The following is a 13,781-nucleotide window of genomic DNA, read 5'->3' on the forward strand; positions in this document are numbered from 1 at the left end:
GGCCAGGAGCTGGGGTGGGTGGGGCAGCCATGGCGGGGGTGGGGGCACTCAGGGGGGATGGGGGAGCAGGCAGGGGATGGGGCCTGGCAGAGGTCCCCCCATGGTCCCCTCACCCCTCCTCCAGCCCTGTCTCCCAGCCTCCTACTTACTGGCACAGCTCCCTGATGCAGCCAGTGGGGACTGCCCAAATCACCAAAGCTCTCCAAATCTTTTCTGCATTGACTTGGAGAACTTTGAATTGATTTAGATGTTTTAATTGGTCCCCAGCTTTGATATGGATTCAGAGATTCGACCACTGAATCGGGCTGAATCTCCTCCGAATTGAATCAGCACCCAAAGCTTTGCACCGCCCTAGTTCTTGGGCAGTCTTCTCAGTGACTTGCAGTAAGATCTTTCTTGAAATCAGTTTGCCTCCATTTTTTTCAGTCAGTTGAATTCATTATCACACTTGCAGCTCGGTGTGAAGATTTAAACACTTGTATGTAGTTATTTTTTAAGGATGTTACAGCATTTCAAATAATGTCTCTGGGAACCTTAGAAGGAGTTTGAATGATTTCTGAAATTGTATTCTTTATGGAAAATTATCATTTTATACTATTTAAATTAAATATTTCTTTTTATACTATTTAAATGATATATTTCTTTACCAGTTTAGTCAGTTCTCTCATTTTTCTACCACATTAATTGTGTAAAAAAAGGAGAGAAGTCAGCCTCAAGGCCACAGTCTGCTTTCATTGCATGGTATATATTGTCTACTTTACAGAATTCAAATGGAAGGGGCACAATGCCCTCTATCAATCATTGCTTCAGGTTATGTCAAAGCTGTATTCTGCTATCTAGTAAATAGTAATTATATTGGTAATTGTTTTCATTTCTGCAAGGTGTGCATAGAGGGTAGCTGAGCTAAAACAGTAGGAAGCAGAAAAATAAATGTAATTATTTTTAGCTTTGGTCCAGGAAAATGAATTTGATATAGTTCGGGAATTAGAGAGGGAGTTAATATGAGAGAAAATGAAGGATAAGTTTGGTGAAATAATAGAGAGAGAAGATCAGAGCATACATAACAGAGGAAGGAAAAGGAAAGGGATAAATAGGATAGAGGAGTAAAATAGTTAACAATTATATAACAACAGCACAAACAAATAATGAAAGAGCCATTGGAAGGATGGAAGAGAAAATCAAGAAAGTATATCCACAAAGACTCTGGACTGTGTGAAAATAGGGGCTAGGGGCAGAAATGACACACACACTAAATCTGTAACAGAACAGAACTTCAGCAGGCAGACAGACTGGGTTCAAAATGACCAAACCTGGTTTAAGATAGACCTGGATGGATACAGTAACAGATTGAATCAGTTTAGGTTAGACTGGTCTATTGAACTTCTGACCCAGAGCCCCTCCTGACACAAGTTACCTCATAGTACTCCAGAATCCCAGGTTGTCTTACAGCCCCCAGCTAACCCCCCTCATAGTAGTGGGCTAGCCTTGGCCCATGCTGTCTGCTCCAGCCAAGCAGGGCTGGCCCTACCCTGCCCTAACCCTGAGCTGTCTCAGAGCTAAGGCAGCAAAGCATCTGTTCTGCAGACCCGTGTCCTGCCTGTACCTGTCAGCCCAGCTGGGGGGTTAAGGTGAAAGGGGGAAATTAGGGGAACAGATTTCCCTCTCCCATGATGCCACCAGGCCAACTGCTGAGCCCTGCTCCTGCCAGCCTCGATCCACCCCTGGGGGTAGTGGGCCTGATCCAGGCCAGCAGGGAAGTGGGGCAGGCCCCAATTTGCCACTGGGATGGGGGCTCCTTCCTCCCTCCCCTGCTGGCCTGGATCAGGCCACTACATCCCCCACACTTCCCAGCATCCCAGGTCCCCTCTCATTTTCCCCATGCCTCCTGATTACCTGTGGATGCTCATGCTGTCTGGGACAGGGAGAAGGTAGAGAAGGGTGAAACTGCCAGGGTCTGTTCTTCTGGCCCACATAACAGCAGCTGCAGCAGTGGCCACTGGGCAGCCAGTTTAACCCTTCCCTGCCTGCTCGCTTGGACAGACAGTGCTGGTAACCTTAGGTAATCAGGGGACAGGGGAAAAATGAGTCATGATCTGGGGTGATAGGGAGTGAGGGAGTCATTAGGTCCAGTCTGGATCAGAAGTGGAGCAGGGCATATTCCACCTTGGTACTGGGATGAGGCTTCCCTCCTCCCTCTGTGGGTCAGAGTGGCAGGGTGTGGGGCTCAGCAGCCAGCCTGGAGATTCATGAGGGAATCACCCTCAACATGGGGCTACCTGTAACTGGCCAGACCCCAGCCCAGGGGGAGCCCATGCTGGGGCAAAGGAAACTTCAAAAGGTATGAAGCTCCCTCCATGTGGGCAGACCCCAGCTTGGCACTGGGACAGGGGACAGCAGCAGATTGGGGGTATGTGCTAGAGAGCCAATTGGGGATGGCCCTTCTTGGCTGGGCATGGCAATGGCTTGCAGGCTGGAAGGTGTGGTTGAGTGCCCTCTGCCTTCTGGCCTTGGTCAGTGCAGGCATCTGCCTGCTTTTCCCAATTGAAAACTGAACGTGAGTTCACTTTGTTATCGGTTCAATCTATGCAACTTAGAGAAACCTGCAAAGATTGGATCGATTCCACTTCAGGCGTTTTGACTGTCTGTACTTAGCCAGAGTAGCTGCAGTGAAGTGTCTCACTCCCACATTGTATTCTGAATTTAAGCTTTCAGAAGAGCTTATTGGCACTTTCTCAGCACTGTGCTATCTATGGTGCCTGGTGTTTCCCATTTTAGAGTTTAGCACAAATAGAGTTCTTCTGCAGGGCTCCTTGGTGGAGTCATTGATAATGTAGCCATATCCTTAGACATAAAGAAAGGGAAAGAAAAAAGTATGGAGAAGGAAGAGAAAAAGGAAGAAAAAGAAAAAAGGAGTAAAGGAGAAATTTGCATTAGAGATTACAGAGAGAAAAGCTGAAAGCCAAAACTTTAATGAACAGTTTTTCATACAATGGCTATGCTGAAAGAAACTTGTTGAAGTTACCTGATTTATCCCATAATGAGGTAATTGTCTCTGGATCAGAAGTGGTCTGAAGAGGCCATGGTTTTGACCAAAATCCAGATTAGTTGTGTTTTTTTTAGATATGAGGCCAAATCAGAACTAGGATTTGGGTTAGATTCAGATTACCTTCAGAGAATTCTCACAAGGATATGTAGGACAAATATTTGGGGGAAGGTGGAACTATCTGCTGCATCTCATACTTGCTTGCCAACAGAAGCATTTTTATTCTTCTTATGTGGTATTCCACATTTCCTCTTCTCTTCCTTAAAAAGCACTTTCATTTGACATAATTTGAAAAGAAGCATAACACAAGAGGAGATTTCCTTGTAAAATTTTCCCTGTGGAAAAATAAGTAGTACTAATAATGTCAATGAGATTCTCTTTTCTTCTCACCATCCCACAGAAATTACAACACAAAAATGTGTCCAACCCACATTTGGGATTTATTCAATAAAGAGGGACACACTGGCAGGGTCCAATCTAATGTGTCACAGAGATTTCTCACTATGATGGCAGATATTAGTATGGAAGCAGAATACCAGAAAATACCAATAATTGATCCTCCAAAACTGACAAATGCTGATTAATAAACATCATCTAATTTTATCATTCACATTTGTAAAAGCTGAATGCTGGATAAGTTAAAGGCAAATAATTATATGTGATTCTCAATAGCAATGAACAGTGAGGTGATATAAGTAAATATATAATTCAGAAAGGCACCTTATCATAAACCAATTGATATTAGTGATTCAAACAAATAAAATGTATAGCTTTCAATAACTCACAAGATTCAGCTGTAGTGCCCAAGTGACACAGAACCATATTTTTATAGTTTTCATACAGATTACCACAATAAGCAAATGATCTTCTATCATTGTTGGGCTGAATCCAGAGCAATGTAATAGTGTTGATAAAATGTAAATCAACTGCTTGATGCTTTTCACACATTTCAATTTGTGCCCAATAAATTTGATAGTTGAGTGATTGCCAGACACCTCAGAAACTAATGTATATTCCTGAAATCGCATGCTATATTTTTAGTATGTTGTTTATGTGTGCTTGGAGGAGTAGTTCCTCCCCTGACTTTTAAAAGTATCCATTGTTACTAGGTATGCAGAAAAAAAAAGATTTTCTCTTTTGCAAACCTCAACATTCACATTTACTTTTGCAAAAGCTGGACCAGCTCCCAGTGAAGCAAATAAATGGTTCTCATTAATTTCAGTAGGAATGTATTATTTTATTTATTAGATTTATATCCTGCCCTTTACAAAAAGCTCAGAGTGGTTTACAAAAAACAGCACACAGACAAATTTCCCAAACTACAACCCAAAACCATAAAACTCTAACTTCCCACTTCCTCAGCTACAGCTGGCCTGCCCAAAACCTCATACAAGCAAACCCTCCTGTGGGTCGCAACCAACACTCACATCCAGTCATGGGATTTTTTTCTCCCGTGGCCCCACTCCCAACGCACCTGCTCTTACCATCTCACCTCAACCCCATGGGAGAATCCCCAACCTCCAACCCTCCCCCAATGCCACCTCCCAGCCCACACCCCATCTCTTACAGAGGACTTTCTGGCTGTCATCCTCCTGAAAAAAAACCCATACCTAACTCCTCCTTTCCCCCAGCAAACACAACACTAACATTTCAAAGAGCCGTACCAAAGTAAAAGAAAGACCCTTCTTCCCCATCTCGGTCACCACCAAAGGGGTTGCCCTTCAGTAGCACCTGGGGAGGCTTGCTGACTTTGAAGGCCTACAGGATGGCCAGGTCCTTCTCCATCATTACAGGTGGACAAAATGGTGCCTGGGCTAGAAGGGAGGGGGATGTAGGAAGGTATTAGACACTAGTTTTATTAGTATATAGTATTAGGAATGAGTATTAGTAGAAGTATTAGGCTTTGTATACTCAAGTAACCAAAGCTACTCAGGGCTTCTTGCTATGAGAGTAGCCTGACGCAGTACCTAGTACTGTCACTGCTATGAGTGTCATTCTTGCTTTATTGGATAAACCTTTTCAGAAATGATTTCTGCAATGTTTCTGAAGATGCACAGATCTTGGATTCAACCTTTTCCTCCAGAAGCTATTTCCATAGCCAGATTCTCTTGACTGAGAAGGCTTTGTACACAGCTCTCATGCACTTCATTCTTGCCCTTCTGATCTTCATTGTCCCAGAGGGCATGGGGATCAGGCTTCATGAGCTGAGAAATTTGCTTTATACCACAATTTTTAAAAATCCATTTCAAGGTCAAATCCTCAACTAGAGTAAATAGCAGCCTTGGTTTCAGTGAAGTTATGCCTATGTCTACCAGCCAAGGCTCTAGCCCACAAGTCTTTAGCTTCTCAGGCCAATAAGAGCTGTGAGCAAGGTGAAGAAACATATTTGAATTCTGTTGCTTCCACAGTGTCCTGTGTGATCTGTACTAGCACTCTTAACAGTCATTAAAGTGACTAGGAGCTAAGGTGGCTCAACAGGCCTTGAGAGGCATTTAGCAGGTCACCTTGCATTGTAAACTCCTTGCTGCTATAGTCATCTCTGGTTTTGTACAGCTCTAACCTCCTAGCTGGTACTTAATAAATTAAATAAATAGTACTAATGAATTTGATAAAGCCTATTAAAAATGACCTATTCCATAATGTGTCATCATGTCATATGGAGATAATTACTTTTTGTATTTAAATATGAAACTGATTTATGAGTCCTGTTTCATTATGTAACTGATAGACATTAGGCACTCAGCCAGATGTAAAACAAACCATTTGCTACAGCTTTTACTGGGTAGTTGTCTATGCCACTGAACTGATTTCTGAAAGCACAATCAATGACTGACAAACTTAGCAACAGTCTCAGCAGACAGGCCAAGCCCAGAAAGAAAGGTCCTACGTTCTCCTGCCTAGATATGGACTGTTGAGAACACCTTTTGGCATACTTAGGATTGTGTAGACACCTGAACTGCTTGCACTCTTACGGCATTTATATCATCTCTAACTGCAGTGGAGAAGGAATGAAAACATGCCCCTGCCACCCACTCCTGCTCCATGTCCAGTACATGTAAAAAAAAAAAAGTCACATAGCTGGCATGGTGCTGGATGTGCTTTGGGCACATGCCAAAGGGGACTACATGATATCCTGTTGGCAAGCAGTGCCCTCAGAGCAGCAGTGAGTAGATGGGGTGTGTTTACACAGCAATTCTTCCTAGCATGGTCTGACACAATGTTGGCATTTCCATGCAGTGCCTTCTTACTGCACGTGTAAGTTTAGTGTCATCACATTTCAGCAACACATAATGCAGTATGATAATAATAATAAACCTAACTAAAAAAAGAGAGGCAAAATTGTTTAAAAGGCATAATAAGGTATTTCTCCTGGAAGAGGTGTTTCTTCTGCATAAACTAGTAATGGCGATCCCTTAAGGTGACTACAGTAGTTGATAAGATGGTAATTTGCCACAGAATAAAAAAGGTTTAGATATTATTATCACTGTATTAGTTGTTAGTATAAATAATAAGGGAATGAATATGTAAGCAGTCTTGATGAGGACATTATGTGTGATAAGTAATACAAATTCATAAGGAACGGACTATGCTAAACAAAGCCAATAGCTTTCTTTGATAAAATAGCTGGCTTGATAGACAAAGGTGGTGCATTAGATTGAATGTATTTAGATTTTGGTAGAGGGCTTGAAGTGGATTTTTGCACACCCACTTAAATCAAGGGGATGCCGTCTGTCTGAAAATCCTGAGAATGGATACAAATCTGACAAATAAAATGACAAGAAAGAGCAATTTCAAATGGAGACAGTTTATAAGGAAATTGACTCAGGGTCCAAGGACTGCTATAATTTTTTAAGTTTGCGAAAGGTTCAATGAACAAAGGCATTAATATATATTTAATCTATTATCTTAAGTCTGGTCTAAGACATGCTGGTGTAAATCAGGAGTAACTCCAATATAGTTAATGAAGCAACACTAGTGCGAAAGAAAAAAATCAGAATTTGGTTCTTAGTCATTAAGGGCACAATCAGTCTACATCAGAAAGATGATTAGCAGGCCTAACAGATGAGGAAAAAGGAAAATTAATTATTTGAGGTGAGTAATCTTTTTTTCCTATCACTTGGAAGATGTAGCTCTAGTTATATTTTATGAAATTATGCACTTGTGCGTTAGTCATATAGAAAGCTATATTTTACAGAGGATCTTAGAAATAAAAAAAAATGCGGAAAATACCAAAAAACAAAAGATTTCCATAGACCTGAGGACAAACTGAAATGGCAAAATGATATGGAGATCTCTTATAGATGACCCTATGCAACTGAGATATGATTTAATTTAGACAAAAATCCAAAAGCATGCTTAAATTAACAAATAATAAAAAAGATGTCCAACACCATTTCAAAATGGAAGAATGTAGGTAAAGGAGAGGAGCAGCAAAGCAGAAAAAGATCAGGGATGAGTATGATAAAGCACTAACTGTAAGTGCCTGGTTCATCTTTATGTTTTACCTTGGTGATTTTAGCATAAGTACACTGTGTTAAAGCGATGGGAAGTACACTCAATTCCTTCCAGGGTACAATAGTGTCTGTATCAAAGATAAGAAGTCAGAAGGAGAGATATGGGAAGGGAAGGGAGACAGTTCTCTTCTGGTCTGTATGCATGGGAAAGCAGCTGTAGAAAAAAGTCCCAAGCTCTTGAGATAAACATTCAAACTTTTAGCATCTTATGCAAAGTGAGCCCAGCTTTTCTGCATTCTCTAACTTAAGGCCTTGTTGTTACATGTTACACATGGCATTCATCAGTGACATATGATGATTTTCCCCGCAGCCCCCTAAAAATTGAATGAGTTGCCTCCGAAAGGGTCATTATCCATGGAAACCCAGGTTCAAGATTCTAATAATATAACCTGGAATCTTAAAGTAGTACATCAAATACCCAAAATATAGCTATTGGCTATATGCTGTATGTAAATTAACTCATGATAAGATTAGAATAAAATATATACATGATATTTAGATGGTACTGTATTCCATATCCTTTTACAGAGTGACCTAGACTCACCTTGCTAGTTTTAACTGTGATGCTTTATCATTTTCAAAATCATTTGTATAAATCTATTCACAGTGGGTGCAATTCAACCCAAGGTTAATGTGCCTCTTACACTTTTTTTGAATGTTTTAATGGGATTTAAGTAGGACAGTAGTGGTTTGTGCGCTCCTTGTGCCCGCGGAGGGATTCTATCCAGGAGCCAAAACTGTTCACAAAAGCAAAGCTTGGCAGACATACAGGAAACTCAGAAAATACATATGTTAGCATCATTTTCTTGGATTTTATACTGTTGATTTATTTGGGAGGGAAATGGACTTGCCACATGACAGTGACAGTGATCTGACAGTTGTAGAGAGTTAGCACTTTGTTCTTTGCCATGAAACTCTAATTGGATCACAATTTCCAACTAAGCATCAAACATCTCTACCTGTATCTAGTATGTGATGCCAGTTGCAGCTGTGTATAACTGTGCCAACATTTAACTGTTTGGGCTATAATGTTTCCTGCTGAGGGGTGCCTTGGGTTGATTTAAGTTTTAGCAAAAATTGTTAAATTATCCCTCAACTGGGGTAAAATACATTGTTTCAACTATGCTGAAAACATTAGAACTGTTTCATGGAAAAACACTGCTATAGCACTGCTATGGTTTGGGGGGGTTCCTTAGTGTTGGGGATGTAGAAAAAGGGTACATAAGAACTTGTGTAAATGCAGAGGTGTAGCTGACCAGGACTGTGCTGGGGGCAGTACTCCTTTCCCTCTCCTCGTGTACCTTCTTTTCAGGACTCTGCCTCCACTGGCTCTGGCAGCAGGCAGTGTAAAGGGGCAGCAGCAGCTGGATTGTGGTCCTGCTGAGGGGAGATGTCACCTCTTTTTTTGTCACAGACATGAATGTTGAGCAGGCAAAAGAGTGTCTGTCACTCACTGACACACATTCCCGCACTGTTTCTGCATGATGTTGCAAGTGCAAGAGGAGAATAAGTGGGGATCCCAGCCCTGCCTCCTTCCTCCACCCAGCTGGCCAGAGGTAGAAGGGGTCCAGATTCTATGAGCACTTGTATACGTGTTGCCATTAACATGTACACATGGTGACAGTGTCACTTGGTGTGGCTTAATGGCATCACAGTGTAGACACGCAAGACTTTTGGAGGTTATAAATGAGTTTGCATCATTGCATCTGGATGTAGTTTAGTTTGCAACTTTGTAAATTGGAATGATTCAGCCATCAGCTCCCTCCCTCCCCCCCCCGCTGTGGGAGAAGTGGGCAGGCTCCACAGAAAAAAAGGATAGAGCCCTTCACCGCTTCTCCCTTTAGCAGGTGCCTGCTGAAGATAGAAGTGGTGAGGGGCCTGATCCTTTTTTTTGCCTGCCTCTCCCATGGCCAGGGGATGAGCTGCCAGCAGACTTCAGCAGGTAGAAGCAGCGAGGGGCCTGATCCTTTTTTTTTTTCAGCAGAGCCAGCCCACTGCTAGTGGGCTGAGTGCCCCCTGAACTGCAGGGGAACCTGGTCCTTCCCTTCTCAGCAGCCGTGCCCCCTTGGGGCAACCTGGGTAGGCTGCTAGTGGGCTGGGTGCTCTACCAGCTTGGAGGCAGCACCTGGCTAGATCCAACTCTTCCCCAAACCTGCTGGAGCTTCCAGCACCCTGGGTACTGTCTCTGCCATCTTCCCGCTGCCTGGTACCACCCAGAAATGGGCTGGCTGGCCCCGGGGCAGCACAGGGAGGCAGCAGGAGTGCCACTGGGTGTGCTGGCTGCAGGAGAAGGTAGTGGGGATGGTGCATGGGACACCAGAAGCCCACCAAGCCCAAGCTTCCACGAGCCCACCCAGGCTTCCAGCACCCTGTGCACCATCCCCGCTGCCTTCTCCAGGCACCAGCACACCAGCCACCCTCCTGCTACCTTCCTGCACTGCCCCAAGGACAAGCCAGTCCATGCCTGGGTTGTCCCAGGTGGCAGGAAGGTAGTGGGTACAGTGCCTGGGGGGCTGGAAGCCCTGGCAGGGTTAGGGAAGAGTTGGATCGGGCTGGGTGCTGCCTCCAAACTGGGGCAGCACCTGGCCTGCTGGCTACCTACCCAGGTGGCCCCCAGGGATGCTGCCACTGTGGAGGGAAGGACTGGGGCCCCCCACAGCTCAGGGGACACTTGGGCTGTGGGCAGCTCACCCCCTGGCCATGGGCAGGCTCCAGCTCCAGCTCCAGCTCCAGCTCCGACAAAAAAACAAAACAAAAAAGGATCAGGCCCCTTGCCGTAACATGATGGAAATATTGAAATGGTTTAGTCCTCAGTGTCTTATTCTGTGCCCTGCTGTTTCAATTTAGGCGGCACAGAATAAAACCTTAGGTATTAAACCGCTGTCATGTATAAGTGCCCTATGTCCTGCAACAGCCCCAACTGGGCAGTAGCACACTGCTCTGCTGGGTTTGTGTCCCTGCAGCAAAACCAGGCAAGCAGCAGCACTGGAGAAAGTGGTCTACATCCTCAGCCACTGCGGACAGTTGCTAGCCAGGGTGGAGGGAAGGGGGGCTGGAAAGAGAGGACACTCTGGTAGCCTCCTGGGAGCGATGTGGAAGCACCCCACAGCGGCCAGTGTGGGCAGGCTCCAAATGCCCCCACTGAACAGTAAACATCTGTTCGGTGAGCTCCCTTTTAACTTATCATGCTTTAGGTAAAGCCAGGAGCTTTTTGAATGTCTGTACTTAGCCTCAGAGACTCCAGCTGGTTGAAGCAAAAGTAGCCAGAGCAGAGACTTCTGGATTTAGGAGCACTTTTTATAGTTTTTCCTGTGTTGATTTGCAGTCTTCCACAATACTCTTCTTTCCTCCTCTTCACATTGTCACTCATACCTACTCCTTTTCTCTGCTTTTCTCTTGCCTTGACCCAATTTACCTGACTTCGTTCAATGTTCCTTTCCTTTCCCTTTAGCATACCCCTTAATTAATCCCAAATTCTTTGCACCAAAAAATCATGGCGCTGACACACCATGTGTTGCCATTACATGGTTCATCCTACCCTTTTCCCAGCTTGTGTCCATCTAGTCTATTAAGGCTAGAAGCTCTTTGCAGCAGAGACTATACAAAATCATTAAACTATTATTATAGAGACAAAAAGATTTTGTTACAAATATTTAGGTTGAAAAGCTAAGCATTCAAAAATTAGGAAATGGCAGAATTAAGATTGCAGATTCTATTAAGATTGCAGATCTCCCTTTGCATGCATGTTGATAACACTGTTTCATTAGATGATCACAGGTTGTCTGTTCAATAAAATCTCATTTTTATGATGATCCAGGATCTTCATACTTGAATAGTGGATATGGCTGTTGGTCATGTGACCTCCCCAGTTTAGCTGATGAAGAAATAGGGAGGTATGTAGTGAATGAGGCAGGGCCCACAAACGCTGTAAGATGAAAAAAAATGTCTCGGGCTTAAAGCAGATGCATATTACTCTGCATGTTCTTGCCTCAGCTTACAGTTCCTAGGGAATACTCAGGGCATCTGTTTTTGGGTCTTAATACTCAAAGTCACATCTTCTGTTGGTGTAAAATGGTTTATCTCTAGTGACTTCAAAGGGGCTCAATCTTTGCATCCGCTGAGGATCCAGCTCAGGTTTAGCCTTTGAGGCTTGTCACATTAAAGTCTAGGTTGACAATAAGAACATACAATTTCAAAATGTCTGCTTTTGTATTGAAACTATCTATGTAAATTGCTATTCCAATTGTTAGATTATTTAGATGCAAGCAACAGCATCTGCTATGTCTCTGCAGAACTTGTTAGCTTTCTCAGTAAAAAGTTAATCTGTTTGACATGAAAGAGAGTCAGATATACAGTAGCAGTATAAAATCGTAAGGTATCTATATACTCATCAGGTCTATGCTGGTATAACTGTAATAATTTTCATAATACTAAGAATCTGGCTCTCTATATAAAAATAGAAAATAGTTTCTAATTATTGCATGACAGGTTTTAGTTATTTTAATTGGTTTTGAAGCTAGTATATTTTATTTATTGATCTGAATACATTAAAAGGAGGGTTACCATTCATTCCTGGTCTATCCAATTAGTATTGAGTAGAGACAGCTGAAAAATGCCTTTGTTTTTGCAGAAAATGGCCAGGGATCATTGTTTTTGTTGATGTTGTCCTCAGAATCATCTACTCTTTTCTGAAAGTTTGACCTTTTTTATTTTTAAATGAAAAACAAACCATAATTTTTTGTTTGTTTTTTTGTTCTACTGTGTTTGAGGAGAAAGATAAGAAAATCAGTGAAGTAAAGAATTCTGCAAAAAATGCCATTTTGATCAAAAAGCTATTTTCCATTGAAAACGCCTTTCAATAACAACAGACTCCACTCCTGCATACTCATAGATCCATGGATTCATAGATGTTAGGGTAGGAAGGGACCTCAATAGATCATCGAGTCCGACCCCCTGCATAGGCAGGAAAGAGTGCTGGGTTCAGATGACCCCAGCCAGATGCCCATCCAACCTCCTCTTGAAGACCCCCAGGGTAGGGAAGAGCACCACCTCCCTTGGGAGCCCATTCCAGACCTTGGACACTCTAACTGTGAAGAAGTTCCTCCTAATGTCCAGTCTAAATCTGCTCTCTACTAGCTTATGGGCATTATTTCTTGTGACCCCCAGGGGCGCCTTGGTGAGTTGAACCTCACCAAGACCCTTCTGCACCCCCATGATAAATTTATAGGCAGCCACAAGGTCGCCTCTCAACCTTTTCTTGCGGAGGCTGAAGAGGTCCAGATGCCTTAGTCTCTCCTCATAGGGCTTGGCCTGCAAGCCCTTAACCATATGAGTGGCCCTTCTCTGGACCCTCTCCAGGTTATCCACATCCCTCTTAAAGTGTGGCGCCCAAAACTGGACGCAGTACTCCAACTGTGGTCTGACCAGCACCCGACAGAGGGGAAGTATCACCTCCTTGGTTCTGTTTGTCATGCATCTGCTGATGCATGATAAAGTGCAGTTAGCTTTTCTGATGACTTTTTGTCACACTGACAACGTATGTTCATCTTGGAGTCCACTAGGACTCTGAGATCCCTTTCCGCTTCCATGCTACTGAGCAGATCATTTCCTAGGCAGTAGGTGTGCTGGACATTTTTCGTCCCTAGGTGCAGCACTTTGCATTTCTCCTTGTTAAATTGCATTCTATTGTTTTCTGCCCATTTGTCCAACCTGTCCAGGTCTGCCTGTAGTTGTTCCCTGCCCTCCAGTGTGCCCACTTCTCCCCACTGTTTTGTATCATCTGCAAACTTGGACAGAGTACACTTCACGCCCTCGTCCAAGTCACTGACAAAGACATTGAAGAGTATCGGTCCAAGGACCGAGCCCTGCGGGACCACACTACCCACTCCCTTCCAGGTCGATACCGACCTATCCAACACCACTCTCTGGGTACGACCCTCTAGCCAATTTGCCACCCACTAGACTGTGTAATCATCCAAGTTACAGCCTCTTAACTTGTTCACCAGTATGGGGTGGGATACTGTATGGAAGGCCTTCCTGAAGTCTAAGTAAACGATATCAACCCCTACTCCTGTGTTGAGGTGTTTTGTAACCTGGTCATAAAAAGAGACTAGATTAGTCAGGCATGATCTACATGGCACGAACCCATGCTGGTTTCCCCTCAGCATAATTTTTCCTGCTGGGCTGTCACATATGTGAGCCTTAATAACCTTTTCAAAGACTTT

This window comes from Gavialis gangeticus, unplaced genomic scaffold (genome assembly GCF_001723915.1).
Source record: "Gavialis gangeticus isolate Ggan-Ray unplaced genomic scaffold, GavGan_comp1, whole genome shotgun sequence".
NCBI lineage: Eukaryota > Metazoa > Chordata > Crocodylia > Gavialidae > Gavialis > Gavialis gangeticus.